Source organism: Sander lucioperca, chromosome 23, assembly GCF_008315115.2.
Source record: "Sander lucioperca isolate FBNREF2018 chromosome 23, SLUC_FBN_1.2, whole genome shotgun sequence".
Classification (NCBI taxonomy): Eukaryota; Metazoa; Chordata; class Actinopteri; order Perciformes; family Percidae; genus Sander; species Sander lucioperca.
Genome location: NC_050195.1, coordinates 8,277,902 through 8,289,217, shown reverse-complemented (window position 1 = coordinate 8,289,217; position 11,316 = coordinate 8,277,902). Strand labels below are relative to the sequence as shown.

The following is an 11,316-nucleotide window of genomic DNA, read 5'->3' as shown; positions in this document are numbered from 1 at the left end:
ATAGAACTTAAACAATGAGCTAAAATATGCTGAAAAGCTCCATAGAGCTGGGCTGTACTGCAGACTAGTAATAATAGAGACTAGTATAATTCTCTGTGTGTTCATCACTACAAGCAACCCCTTTTACATTACACGTATAGTCAATTGAGCCATTGCTAATTAAAAAATGTAAACAGAGAATCAAATTGTGCAGTAAAACGGGAATTGGCAGCAAAGAGGAAGAGTTGACAAGCAAGTCAGGTCAAATAAGGTTGATAACTTTATTTTGAAAGTATCTTTTATGGACTAGTCTTCTGAGAAACTATTATACTGTTACATCGTGGCGGCACTGTTGGTTGAAGGTGTTTATATCTACTATACTGCCTGTAATCATATTTGTGTTTATGGCATTTATGAGAATACACATAAGGTAGATAGAAAGTATGGGTCCTAAGCACAGGAGGGGAATAATCCCAACAACATCGTCACTCTTCATGACCCATCCACAGCTGAGACTTTCTTCAACACTCTCTGATCGATAATCAAACACATGCCTACTTTTAAATTATAGATTTCGGGCTGCACTCCAGAATAATCAGCTTTTGTTGCCATACTTTTTACCTGCGGTTTCCCTCTTCAAAGTCAGCCTATAGGGAGGACAGATTTCTTCTACTCAGGAAAATGCCAGACATTTTTTCTGCTGTTCTGTTTGTTTCAGATAACACAACAGCTGCTGTGTCGTGTTTTTGAGACATTTCAGCTTGTTTGCAGTTTTGTAGATTTCAGCCCAACCCTGTTTCAAACCACAATAGGATTAGATAAAAAAAATAAAAAGCATTTGGTTTTTGAGAGACACCTGAGGGCCACAAAAGGCATTTAGGTCTTCTTTTGTTTTTCTTTTTTATGTAAGGCAGAAAACGTGTGACTTTGAGACCTGTTTCACAATGTAATGGGGGGATAGAGGGGAAGATAGAGAGAGAGAAGGAAGAGACAGAAGCTGAAGGGACTGATAAAGATGATCAACAATAATTGTACTTGTATCATCGCCAAACAGCTTTTACAACCCATAATATGACAAAGCTATCAACATCCCTTTAGAGGACCATGCTAGTGAGTTTGTCATGTTTTTGCTGACCATTTTTAAATGGATGGTGAACAGATTTAGATTGGACAGTAGATTTGCAGACATCAATTGGTATTAATTAAATTATCTACACCATGAAAATCCACTTGTTGACTCTTGAAACTAGCTTGAGTTGTGTAATCCATCACAGTGAACATCTAGTCTGTATTAAAGGTTGTCAATCTTACATTGTCATTGCATGGTAATTGAAAACTGTCCTCATTAAAACAATGTAACAAAAACAAACTTGATGTACGGCACACTGTGATGGATTACATAACTTTAGCAAGCTTCAAGAGTCTGCTATTTAATTTCCATCCTTAATGGCAACCAATGAATGCAACAAGTTCTCCAAACTAATGTAAACAACTCAACTTGTTGTTTGTCAGATAAGTTAAAAATGATCCATGTTAGCATTTTCTGATCTGGTTCCCAAGGACAACATTGGAAGGACAACATTGTTTGACAGTTTGACATGGCTGGTATCTGATCTGCCACCGTCTGAGCAACTGAAGTTAGCAGCTGAATCTTTAATCTGGTGATGAAGTGACGGTCACATCACATTCGTTTGTCCATGCAGAAAAAGATGCTGTATGGAAGCTTGGGGAAATACTACTCACAGGACTAGTTGGCGAACCGCTGTAGTTGGCGAGCTAACTGCTAACTTCCTAGCTGGCTCGGTTAGGTTAGCAATAGCTCCTGGAGCTCCCGTGACATTTTGTTCACCGCTGCAAACTATTTTGTTCAATAAAAAGTTATTCAAGAGGGAGTTATTCAAGAGGGAAAATAAAGGGCTCTGAGCTAACAAGCTTGCTAACAGTTAGTTAATCTAAGTTGGCAAACTCATTAGCTTGTTAACTTATCTTGGTTGCTAACAGGACAATAACTTCACATAGCTTGTACCATTGACTCTTGTCTCAAGCCATTTCCTTTTTTTGTGGAACAGTTATTAATACTCTGACAGAGGAGGGTTAAATAAAAGTGAAGGGTGCAACACAGCTAATAAGCTACCATAGCTTCCTCCATTTTGGGGTCTCTGTCCCCTCAGAGGTCAGCACTGTCAACACGGCTTGCTATTGGTCAACGGAAACAAAGTTCAACACAAATTTACTCTCCAAAGGACCTAAAAGAAACTCTGTACCTGAAACAAGAGTCAAGAGCCTGGAACAAAAGAGGTAATAGATGGGCAATCAGGCAGTCACCCAGGTAAGATTTTACTCTCTGTAGGATTGTGTAACTCTGTCTCTGTTGTGAGTGGGACGGTCTCTCTAGATCTGCAAGTGTGTGAGCGTGTTAGTGGGTGGGTGCGTGCTTTGTTATTGTGCGCCTGAGTGTGTGTGTGTGTGTGTGTGTGTGTGTGTGTGTGTGTGTGTGTGTGTGTGTGTGTGTGTGTGTGTGTGTGTGTGTTCGACTGGCCTGACAGGGTTTGCTGAGTCAAAGGAAAGCAGATCAAGACAGAGCAGCTCAGCTGCAGCCCCTGGCTCCCAAAACAATGAATGTATCCAGCTTCTAACCTCTTAACAAACAGCCAACTGGCAAACACACTCCAAATACACACACACACACACACACACGCACACCTCTGAGGAATGAGCATTGATTTCCCCCGCTTCAAGTCCCCGCTTTATAATACACTCATCTATCATAACCACACTAACAAAGATGGGAGAGGAAAAAAACAGGATGGGAAGAGGAGAGAAAAAAGGAAGACGGAAAAGAAAAGAAAAAAAACTCATAAGCCAGCTGCTAAATTGCACGCAAACTATTTCTCACGCACATGTACACACACACACACATTCCATCTCTCATCAGTGACGAGCAAACACCATTTGTCGCTTTCTGCACCCTCCACAGCCACTACATTTGAAGTCTAAATGAAGCGTTCTGTTTCAAAATGCCACATATCGAGTTAGGAAAAAAGACGTTGGAGCCTGATATTCATCAAAATTAAAAAAAAAACTGGATATTTTACCTTTTTTAAACATAAATAAACAAAGCTTTTGTGGTCTACTAGCAATCGATTTTGAATACAATGCATAGTCTTTTCACCATTATCTCATTTTGGAAGGAAACTAGACATTGATTCCACTATCTGGCCCCCCAAAACACTTCAAGTCGATGAGCGATATCTCGGCTCCCAGCTCCCACTGAGAAGCATGAAAAGATTTGCTAATCATTGATTTGATCATGTTAAGTGAAGGTCGCTTGAGATAACTTTAGGTTTGGAGAAGAACTAAGGTTAAAGTGCCCATATTATGAAAAAAATCACTTTTTCTGGGATTTGGGGTGTTATTTTGTGTCTCTGGTGCTTCCACACGCATACAAACTTTGAAAAAAATAACATCCATGCTGTTTTGAGTGAGATACAGGTTTCTGAATGTGTCCTGCCTTCAGTCTCCGGGTGAGCTGTTCAAAATCTGCACGGCTTTCTACGTCACTAGCCGAAAAGATGGTCCTAGGGGGCTAACCGTTAGCATGCTAGCGCTAGCATGCTAGCTCATTCTCAATGGCAAAACACTGCTACAACACACACTAGTTCACCATAATCTACAAAAGAACTACTGACATGTGCCTATTCTGCAGGTATTCCACGCAAAGTTGGAAGTGCGCCCTCGTTTAGAAGAAGTCTCCCGGCTAATCCTGCCTTGTACAGGCCGAAGTTGGAGAAACAGCTAGCTAGCTCACGTAATCCTTACCTAGCTACTGTGCATGTGCGACTGACAACATAGATCTTACAGAAGTTGAGAGGTCTCATTCTGTAGCTAAAACAGAGACCTGACACAGGGTGAAAAGAGGAGCTGCAGCAATGTGCAGTACAACAAATATATGGTGTTTTTTGAAAATTAAACCATGTAAACCTAATCTGATACAACCTCTAAATACAATTATGAACCTGAAAATGAGCATGATATGGCCACTTTAAATCTTTAACGAGAGGATAGTCTACCTACCTTGTAAGATATGTACAGTAGCCTGTCTATTTTATGTCTACTTTTACACTTCTACTCACAACGTTTCAGAGTAAAATATTGCACTGTAATTCATTTATTTTACAGCTATACATCCAAAACATACAATAATTTATAAGATTGACACCACTCTCATTTCTGTGCATTAAGTATTTAGCTAAAGGCAGGAGGTGAATAGCGTAGCTTAGCTTAGAAACTGAAAGTAGGTGGAAACAACTAGCCCGCCGCTGTCTAAAGTTCAGAAATCCGCCAACCAGCATCTTTAAAACTTACTTATTACCAAGCTGTATCTCATTAGTGTATTAAGTATATATTAGTAAGTTCGCCATATCAACATTGGCCCAGATGTGCACCACTATAAGCACAATGTAAGCCTCACACTTTTTGCAAAACAATACACAGTGATTTGCAAAACACTAAACACACTTGTATACATTAGACACAGAAGTATATCATGATGTCACTTCCTTGCAATTCCAAAGCACTGACTGTCAAATTACCACACCTATGAGCCAATCTGTGGAACACAACCATCAGGTGCGCAAACACATGATTGCTTAATTGTAGACACAATCACTATAAATATGCAGCAGGTAAGTCTAGTATTTTCTGTATTGTATTTTCTTTGTTTGTTGTTTATTATTACTGTAATTGTAACCTGTTGGATACAGTATTTTATGTTGGTCTGTTGTTTGCTGAGCTAACAGTGTTATGCACACTACTGTAGTACTGTAGCATGAAAACTGAGACGTTTTGTTGTGATTCTCCATGTTGACATGTTGACTGATTTGGGTATATGGAGAGAAATAAATGATATTTTCCTCAGTCTGCAGCATTGGTCTTGTGTAGTGTTTGGTGAACTTATTGTATATTTGCACTTTCTCTGTGTACTTCATTTACAGTACTCTAATCACTGAGAAGTAGAATTGCTAAAAGTGTTTTAGGTTAGCCACAGCAGTGTGTATCTGGTCCAAACAGAATGAAGTCATATGAAACGTGTGTGTTTCATATGGTAACAAAATATGTTTTTTATAAGTTAGTGTATAGTTTATAGTATAGTTTTCATTTTGCAAAGGGTCTGAGGTGTTCTGCTGATTGGGTGTGTGGTTGTGCTAATTGTGTGTAGTGTTTTGAAAAACCGGTCCCTGTTTTCAAAATAGTGCTTAAGCAATCGAAAAAAAACTGCAAACCAATCACAATCATCTTGGACGGTGCTAAGCACCGGAGAAAAGTTGCGGTGCTGCTGCAAAATAGGCTCGGAAAGAACTTGTTTTGGTGGAACGTGTACGTTTAAAAGTAGTTTTAGTCGTGCAACAGAAAACTCAGATTGGACAGATAGTCTAGCTAGCTGTCTGCATTTACCCTGCAGAGATCTGAGAAAAGGTTAACCATAGTCCTCATAAATCCACTGGAGTTTAGAATGCCAACACAAAGGAAGCCCAAGGCAACGGATATCCGGCCTAAATGAGCGAGCAATCCCAGAAGTTGAATGTCAAGAATATAGACTACAGTTTTAATTACCTAAAAGTATATTAAAGGAACACGCCAACTTATTGGGACTTTAGCTTATTCACTGTAACCCCCAGAGTTAGATAAGTCCATACATACCCTTCTCATCTCCGTGCGTGTTGTAACTCTGTCAGACGGCTCCACCGGTAGCTTAGCCTAGCACAGATCCTGAAGGTAATTGGTTCCAACTAGCCTACTGCTCCGAATAAGTGACAAAATAACGCCAACATGTTCCTACTTACATGTTGTGATTTGTATAGTCACAGTGTGTACAAATAACAACGTCACATGAGACGCAGCCATCTTCTAACCGTATATAAACTGGGAACTATATTCAAACATACAAATCACAACATGTTTATAGGAACATGTTGGCATTATTTTGTCACTTATTCGAAGCAGTAGGCTAGTTGGAACCTGTTACCTCCAGGAGAGACAACACGCACGGAGATGAGAAGGGTACGTATGGACTTATCTAACTCTGAGGGTTACGGTGAATAAGCTAAAGTCCCAATAAGTCGGCGTGTTCCTTTAAATATCCATTTACCCAGCTCCAGTATTGAAATTCTGCTTACATGTTAATGAATCATTACAAATAATAAATAATTCAATAACATAATATAACACTCTAAAAGGTCAACCCCAACCAGTCGAGGCAGATGGGCGCCCACCAAGAGCCAGGTTCTGTCCGAGGTTCCTGTCTGTTAAAAGGGGCGTTTTTCCTCGCTGCTGTTGCACCAAATGCATGCTCTTGGGGGAATTGTTGGGCCTCGGTCTCGGTGGTCTAGACCTACTCTATCTGTAAAGTGTCCTGAGATAACATCTGTTATGACTTGACACTATAAATAAAATTGAATTGAATTGAAAGGGGCTATTCTGTATAAGTATTATCTTGCTGCTCATACCGCCATAGTTGTACATCGGCTAATTCAGACTGCAATTTATATTTGTGCTATTTGTACTTAAGTAAGGCGCCTGAGCACTTTTTTTTTTCACAGCGTGTGTGTTAATGACTGTTAATGGCGCCTGGTACTAATAGACGTGAAGCTGATTAAAACAATGTTGGCTCTCACAGGCAAAGTGCTACTATAGCTGAGAGAGGCAGAGAAGCAGAAGGGGGGAATGAACACTGTGTAGCAAAAGTTCACTGATAATCAGCATCGCTTATCACTGGCAGTGAGGGAGAGCGTGAATGCCCTGAATACTGATGAGTCAAATTGTGAGCGACATCAGTGAGCGCACACACATCCACGCAAACAGAGACAGAAACTAAAATTGCGCGTTACCGTTATTAATATATACATGCGGCATAATGTCTGCTCCACAAGATTCACTCTCTTACTGCAGTGGTTCCCCACCCTTTTTTTGTCAAATAAACCCCCACAGCCCTGCCAGATGAACTCAATACTCACACGTCATCAACACTTCCATTTATTTTACCATTTATCCATTACTTTCAGCCTTTTATCAAATCTGTTTAGTTAACACTGTCAACTGTTTATTGATCACTTGAAGCTAACATTTATCAATAACTCTTAGCTAACTATTTTCATTTTTCTATTAATGTTAACTTTTTTAACCGTTTATCTTTTAGCTAACTACCATTTATCGATACTTTAAGCTAACTATTTCCCATTTCAATTACTTTTATGCTGGCATAACACTAGAGGATAATCGGGCAGATTTTGGATTCGCCCCTCACGACATTGCGGGGGGCGTTCCCAGATTCGATGCTGGTCTGAACCGATCATCTGCCCAAATGATCACCTAATATAAGGGGGTTTAGAGACATAATCTTAATGTAAGGCCAGCTGCACACTGGCTGCGTGGCGTGAGCGTGTCAGCTGCGTGACGTGTCCATTTTTATTTCAGCTCCCATGTTAACAGGTTAGAGCTTGCACACTGCCTGCGTGACACGCACGTCTCAGGCGCGGCTCGAGCCACACCAAAAACACGTGCATGCTAGAAATAGAACCGACGCCTATTTTTCACGCGACACGCAAGCGTGAAAGAAGCGCTCCCAGGCAAAGAAAAGATGTTTATATGTCATTTTGACACGAATACATATTAATAAATGACATTTTGATGTTTGAAAGTCTCTAGGTTTTGACATAAATGCAGATATAAATGTAATTTTAAAAAAATAAATAAAAATAATTATCAATTTTCAAATATTGCACCTGTCAATCCAGAACGAAATATTCTGTAGCCTATTTTGCCGTCAATACTGCCGACGTTGTCTTTGCTGTAATCAAATCAGTATATAGGGTTGAAGAACACGCTATTATTTCATTTTATCAATGGGAAACATACAGTACATGTGTACAGACAAAGCTAGCAGCAGCGCCGCGTCAGACACGTTTCTGGTGTGCAAAGACAAAACGGCACGTAACAGAAACGCCACGCTCACGCCACGCAGCCAGTGTGCAGCCGGCCTTACAGACTGGATCGGACTCTCCCCGATTCCAAATCCTGTAGTTTGAAAGGAACAGCGATGGATCATTGAGCAGAAACCTGCAATAGCCAATGAGAGCGAGCTGACAGGGGTCACTTGTGTGACGCATTTTGCAGCGCAAATGTACGTATAAGCCATGCCAATTTCATTGTCTCAGCTATGAGTTCATCCACAGTTTTCTGTCTTTTTCTGTTTTTCAGTGCAAAACATACAAGCGCAACCAGCTGGCGATGACAGTCCGCCGCCGTCTTTTTTCTGAAGTCACAAGTTTCGGTGAGATCCCATGTCCCTGGAATCGCCACTCTGAAATTGTTTAGGAGAACACCAAGTGTGTGGTCCTGCATCTTGACTGAATGGTCTGGTGTGTGCGTTCTTAGGATTAAAATATAAAAAATCTGTCAAAATCATTATGTCTGTGGTCTCTCACGTTTTTTTAAATCAGTTAAGATTTGAGAATTCTCGAGTGTGCACCAGGCATTAGCAAACAATTTCAACTGTTTATCCATTAATTTCAGATAACTATTTCAAATGTTAATATTTTAGCTAACTACCGTTTATCATTTTAGTTAGCTATTTTTAAAAACTGTCTATCCATTACTTTTAGCTAACTTTTCAACTTCTCTCCTCGCTTTCTGACGCTTGTTAAGGTGTTACAGCTGACTCAATATGTTGTTTTTATTTTCTTATCATAATTGTTTTGTTTTTTTATTACTGCAGAAGTACCACCTGGGGAACAAGGTTGGGGATCACTCTTCTACTGTATATTCAGTAGAAATGCCAAAAAGTACCCGCTCCCGTTTTTTCTATAAATTGACAATCACAAGCTCAGTGTAAATGTCTGTGTGGGTTTGTTGTGTAATGGTGTAATCTATACAATCATGCACTCACATCTGTGTATGTACAGTATATGTGCGCTTGTGTTTGACTGGTACAGAAAAGGTGTGATTCATAGCTGACTCACACACTCAACTCCTACAGAGGCACACTTTTCACAACAGCAGGCGAGCCAAACTCCCACAAACACCCTCTCTCTCTCTTTCTGTCACACACACACACACACACACACACACGTCTAATAAAACTAGATTTTCCAGTGACTTGGGATGTTCAAGAGTCCTCTAAAGGATCTGGCCCTGCCTGTCAGGTTATGTGTCATCTGTTCCAGGCACTCTGAAGCTTCGATAACAATAAAAAGGTAGATGAGCATTCAGTGTGTTCCTGGGATTTGTAAATGTACGATGTTAGAAGAACAGAGGCTATCAGAAGTAAGTTTATGGCCGGAGGGTTGTCAGTTTAAATCCCAGTGTTGTTTGAGGTGATTTTGCATGGGGGAAATAAACCAAACAAATTCTAACAGTTTTTTGTGCTTTTCTCTGTATTTTCTTGCTGAGTGTAAATGCTGTTGTTTATTGTAAGTGTTGCTCTCCTTACTTTGCTTGTTGACCTCAACTACAAGGCCATCTGTCACGTCTTATTCCAATATAATTAGGCAAGCTAAAAACAAAAAAGCACAGGCCTCATGCATGATAAGTCAGCAGGAGGGAATCAAGGCAAAAATAATGCTCCAGGCAATGCTAAATCAAAAATAGTGTTCTCTTAGACTTAGATTTTCTCCTTGGAAATTTGCATCAGTTGATAAACGGAACACCAATATGTGTCAAGCAGGATTATGGTGCCTGTAAATGTCTGTTCCCATCTGTTATTTGCAACTGGAAAAATGTCCATTAAATTTCAACCAACGCCATGAGCACAAAAAGCTTGTAATGGGACAAAATTATTAAAATGCAGATTACTTCTTTGACGTAAGCTGCTAAAGAGCCAGATATTTCTCTCAGTAGTTAGTGGACACCAACACAGAGCGAAAAGGAGAGTGAATATTGCACCTTTTGGTTTTAGACAGAGGTAAACAAGAGCAAGCTAATTCCTTTCTAGTTAGCAACCATCAATTTGACCAGCTGCCACTGTAAATAGAGCTAATTAAGCTAACATTAGTTCCATGAGTTGGATGAAAACGCTTTTTCCGGCTGACTTTGAATGTTTTAAGCTAATTTGTTTTAAAACAAAACCCTGTAAAAAGTAATAGTATAGCTCCATACATGCTATCACGCTAAAAAGGTGGAGGCTAAAGCTAACAGGTAAAACATCCTAACCAGCTCATGATCCATGTAGATGAAATGGAAATAAAGAAACAACATTTAACGGTATAATTGCATAGATTTGTCTCCAATATGAAAGGCTTTTCTCAACCTCTTACATTTATATGATGGATGGATGATCCAGAAGGATCTCAACAGCCTGCGACAGAGTGGGGATGGGTTCAAAAGTTTGATGGCCTCGGGTAGGAATGATTTCCAAACCCAGAGATCTGAGTGACCAAAGTTTAAACAAAATTCCCCCTACGCACCATTTGTTTGCCCAGTACACACAAATTAATCACACTCATATGACTTTTCTAATGCAAACTGGCAAATATTTTAGGTAATGTAAGGGTAATCTAAATCCTCATGAGTCTCAGCATTTCTCACCTTGAAAAGAAAAAGTCTAAAAAGATCAAGCCCACATGGCTTAACACTACTGATCCTGAGGCTGTGACTATCACTCTGGCAGCTTTCTCTTGTCATCAAATGCGCTCACATGCTGTCACGGCAATTTCCTTCTAATTTTCGAGTCTGCCGATCAAATTCATGCATTCGCCGGGTTCCACAGGAGGTATGGCAAAAATCCTTTGGCATTCTTAGCAAATTCTCATATTACTGTTGAAGTGCACCACTCCCATATTGTTTTAGCCCTTAGACGTGCACTGTCGCCAAATCAACAATGTGCAGACCTTTTGGCCCCAAACGCCTGTGTTACTGTACACACACATGCAGAAATATAGTATATCATGTTTCCTTCTGTCGCCACAGACACACCCAAGAGAGCCAGCATGAACCGAATACCAAACTACTCTAAAGCATGCCACGTGTGTGTGTGTGTGTGTGTGTGTGTGTGTGTGTGTGTGTGTGTGTGTGTGTGTGTGTGTGAGCGCAAATGTCCGAGGACCCGGGTGGAGCCTTCTGTTCAGAGAGAGTGGGTGTGTGTGTGTGTGTGTGTGTGTGTCAGCTGTTCTTCACAGACGGTCTGAGACGAACAACTCACCATCCACCCACTCCCTGACTGCACACACACACACACACACACACACACACACACACACACACACACACACACACACACACACAGGGGCACACCAAAACACATGCCATATGCACATGACCAACCGATAACCCATCTAATGATGA

The 11,316-nt window shown here is 40.4% G+C and overlaps 1 protein-coding gene across 2 annotated transcripts in view; it reads right to left on the bottom strand.

The window, feature by feature from the left end:
- Positions 1-11,316, bottom strand: part of cnksr2a (connector enhancer of kinase suppressor of Ras 2a) — a 61,016-nt gene that overhangs the window by 44,534 nt on the left and 5,166 nt on the right. The window lies entirely within an intron of this gene.